This window comes from Dipodomys spectabilis, unplaced genomic scaffold (assembly GCF_019054845.1).
Source record: "Dipodomys spectabilis isolate Male_0828 unplaced genomic scaffold, ASM1905484v1 ptg000301l, whole genome shotgun sequence".
NCBI classification, from domain to species: Eukaryota; Metazoa; Chordata; class Mammalia; order Rodentia; family Heteromyidae; genus Dipodomys; species Dipodomys spectabilis.
The window spans coordinates 1,402,063-1,406,543 of NW_024870978.1; the positions used below are offsets into that span (position 1 = coordinate 1,402,063).

General features: G+C 37.6%; 1 pseudogene; it reads right to left on the reverse strand.

Moving 5' to 3' along the window:
• Nucleotides 1-1,256: 1,256 nt before the first annotated feature.
• LOC122127482 lies at nucleotides 1,257-1,351 on the reverse strand (annotated as a pseudogene).
• Nucleotides 1,352-4,481: the final 3,130 nt, after the last annotated feature.

A 4,481-nucleotide genomic window follows, 5' to 3' on the forward strand; every position in this document is an offset into this window, starting at 1 on the left:
GTTGTTTTTGTGTGATGTAGGTTGCTGGTTGCCGTTGCAGACAGATTTCAATTGAGGTGGTTGTGGGCTGGCCAGAGTGGTGGTGGCTCTGTGTGTTTCTCTCCTGTCACTGCCTCCATTGACGCTATTCTGGTCCACTCCACGGGATGGGCCTCTGGCCTCCACTGGAGGGGTGGAGGAGGGGCCTCTGTGCAGGTTCTGGGCTCTGGGGTTTGTCTCTGCACTCTCCAGATCAGCACCAGTTCCTTTCAGTTCTTCTGCTCTGGTGTTCTGTGTGCATCTTGTCTATCTCTGGGGTTCCTGCCATGGGGCCAAGTGGCTTTGGCGGGATGGAGCCTCTCTGCTCAAACAGAGAATAAGGGGTAGGGGTGGGATCTTTGTGTAAGCTCCCTGCTTGGAGGTTTCTTCATTCATCACAATCAGTGGGTCTGACACTGGTACCTGAGGGAGCTTTGGTGTGGGTGATCTGCAGACAGTCCCCTGTTTCTCTGGCACACAGGCAGTTCCCACCAGGCCGGGCTGGCCGTGGCTTGGTGCGCTGCTGTGTGACCAATAAACGTTGGGGTAGGGTCTTCACGCTTCTCTGTTGTGAAATTCTTCTTTTTAACTTTATTTTTTGTTTTTCTCTGCTTCCTGTTTTTCTCTGGATGTTGGTCTTTTTGTTGTTGTTGGTCTCTTGGGGAGATTAAACGTTGGAACTGCAACTCTCTTTTTGGTTGGGGTGAACTGTGGCATGCCCCTACTTCCCCGTCGCCATCTTGGTCCCCCTCGAGTTTTTGCCTTTTATAATCAGAAATAATTTTAATTTATCTGTTGAAATGAGTACTAAAACAACTAAAGATATTTCTGGTGCTTATATGAAAAATTATACTTTAAAATATTCTGTATTCTATTTGTATAATACCCATAATCTATTTTATTCTTTCCTAGATATAAGACTTTGAATACTACATTGTTTTATAATATATAGGTTCATTAATAAATGTGTCCTTTCAGCTTGCATTCCATACAGAAACAGTTTAAGATTCCTTTTTTACTAGGTGCTTATAGTATATTCCTTTAGAATAAAATGACAATGTTGTCTAATTTTAAAAGTTTTATAAAGATTATGCTATGTAAAGGCCTTTCTAAGGCGAAGATTTAATTCACTGATGTCAAACTAACTTTTATTTATATGAATTACATGTATTGTTACACTTTTAATTTTGTAATCAACTTTTTAATAATTGTTTTTCATTTCTTACATCTGAAGAATGAAAAATATGGAATAATTCACAGATTTTCATATCATCCTGTGCAATTGCCAAGTTAATCTCTGTATTGTTGAAATTTGGGTATGTGCTTCTGAAGCATGTAATGTCCTCTAAATTTAGGTAGTTAATGATGCAATCTTCATACAAGATTATATCCTTGGGTGCCTATTTGTAACAAGGAAACTTTAATGTTCCTAACAATGCTACTTATCTTATTTCCCTAAAATTCTGTGTATAATGGAAAATAATTATATTGTTGAGTCGAATGCTCACGTTTGCACTTCTTTTGTCAATGACTATTTTAAGTCTTTTTCATTTTAGATTTAATCATACTTTGAAGCATTTTTAGCTAGGCCCAAAGAGGATGGCTTTTTAAAGTACTTATTTATCCAACTGAGTTAACTCTGTAGAGCTAATGGATTCAAAGTAAGCCTTGCATAAGAGCTCCTTCTAAACTTCTGCAGCTGAAATTTTCCCAAATGAGGTATTATTGGCACAAATGTTTACCTGACACTTCATCCTTCTTCCATGTAGGTTCAGACCAACCAGAATATCTTACCCTGACAGCGTAAATTGTCTTACTTAAACAAAACAAATCTTAGTTACAAGGGATCATAGAAAGATGAACATTTCAGACAAAACTGTTCAGACTAGAAGGTTTTTATCAAAATATAATTGTTCATTATACCTACCATTTCAAAAGTAGCTAAATCCAAGAAGGTGAAAAAATTGTTCATATGCATGATTACTTCTTGTCCTGGCCTGTCTACCTTCCAACCAGGCAGGAACTTACACTACTGCCTTTCTATCACCTAATATTTTCATAGATCCTGGAGAAGTCCATATGTTTCTCCTTGTTATTAGGCCTTAAATTGGTAATCTTTCCTCTTGCTTCCAGTCTATAAATCTACAAATGTAAAGGTTTAAGTCTAACTCTACCAAACACTGAGGTAGAGATAATGGAATAATACTTTAAAACAGAGTTGCTTCTGATACCCTAACCACAAAAGAACAATGTAAAACATGTGCCCTTTTTTATATTATATAGTTATGTATTTTGTATTTATATGTGCTGATTTTATATTTCACACAGTGAAACTTACTAGAATCAATTGATAACTTGACAAATAAATTGATAATTATTTATTCCAATAAATAGAATTGGAATATAAATACTTAGGCTTAGAATATATATTAGAATATAAAAAGTATCAATGCAATGTCTTCCGTATAAACTTGTGATACCTTCTAAGTGTTTGTGGTCTTCTGAATTCACATTGTTAAAAATCAATGTTGTTTTCCTCTAATCTATAAGAGATTCTACTCTGATGCTCTATTTATTGTTTTAACTCGCTGGCCCCAAACTGTTTTTCTCCATATTTCTGAAGCATTCCTAAAGATTATACTCTAATTGTGGTAATATGATATCTAAAAGGCATTATTCTTCTATAGACACATGGGTCCTAGTATCTTATGGCCGAGTTACCTGCATTGTCAGATAACAGGGGCTAGACTTCTCACCTAGTCCTATGCAACATGCCAGCAGAAAGTAACTGAAAATCCATCTCAATTTCTCATTTCTTATAATATTTCAGGGCCCCAATTCCTTGAGATACAAGAATTAGTCACCCTGCACCAGAATCAACTCCAAATGGATCAAAGACCTTGAACTCAAAGCAGACACTCTGAAAACATTACAGGATGGAATAGGAGAAACCCTGGGTCTCCTCGGCTCAGGCCGAAATTTTCTGAATAGAGACCTGGAAACACAACAAATCAAAGAAAGGTTGGACAAATGGGATTGTATAAGGTTGCAGAGCTTCTGCAGGGCAAATGACATAGCTAGCAAGATCAATAGAAAGCCCACGGATTGGGAGAAGATCTTTACTAGCCATACAACGGACAAGGGTCTCATATCTAAAATATACTTGGAACTCAAAAAATTAAACCACCCAACAACAAATCCTCAAAGAAACAACTGCCCAATAAGTAAGTGGGTGAACGACCTAAAGAGAAGCTTCTCTGAAGAAGAAAGAAGGATGGCCAATAGACACATGAAGAAATGTTCAACATCCCTAGCCATAAAAGAAATGCAAATCAAAACAACATTGAGATATCACCTCACTCCAGTTAGAACAGCAAAAATCAAGAACTCTAACAACAACAGATGCTGGAGGGGATGTGGACAGAAAGGAACCTTACTTCATTGTTGGTGGGAATGTAAACTTGTTCAACCACTTTGGAAAGCAGTATGGAGGTTCCTCAAAAGACTCCATATAGAGCTCCCCAATGACCCAGCAATCCCACTTTTGGGCATTTACCCAAATGACCACAAACAAGGCCACACTAAAGCTACCAGCACAACTATGTTTATTGCAGCATTATTTACCATAGCTAAGATATGGAACCAACCCAGATGCCCCTCAGTAGATGAATGGATCAAGAAGATGTGGTATATATACACAATGGAATTCTATGCCTCCATCAGAAAGAATGACATTTCCCCATTTGTTAGGAAATGGAAAGGCTTGGAAAAAATTATATTAAGTGAAGTAAGCCAGGCCCAAAGAAACATAGGTCCCATGGTTTCCCTTATTTGCAATATCTAGTATAGGTATGAGTCAAGCGGAAAAAGTCAGAGAATGTGATGTTAGGAAAACGAGCCCTCAAATATGTATTTTAATGTTTTTGTTTCATTCATGCATGTGTTTCTAACGCATTTATAAGATTATTTCTTTGTTGCTTTGTATGTCCCTCCCCCACAGTGTAACCCCCGCTTTCACTATATTTGATGTCAGTATAACATGTGGAGGAGACGGGGACAAACAAGTCGTTTAACGATTCAGGTGGACCTGTTGCAACAATGAGAAGTACAAAATGTCATGTCAAAACCAGCTTTACAATGTCGGTGGGGGGGAGGGAGGGGGGGTATGATTGGGTGGGGGGGAGGGGGGAGGCTGGGAAGGGAGGTGAAGGGTAAACAAAGGAGGAGGCTGCAATGCTTGGTAAGAAATGTATGCATTTTCCTGCCCATGTAATTGTAACCCCTCTGTACAGTATGTTTTCAAATAAAATAAAATAAAAAAATAAATAAATAAATAAAAATAATAAAATAATAATAATAATAAAAAAAAGAAATTGTGTAATGCAAAGCAACTTAAAATGAAAGATGAGGTCACAAAATCGAGAGAAAGTACTGTATATCAAACTCAATTTACAGATGACCAG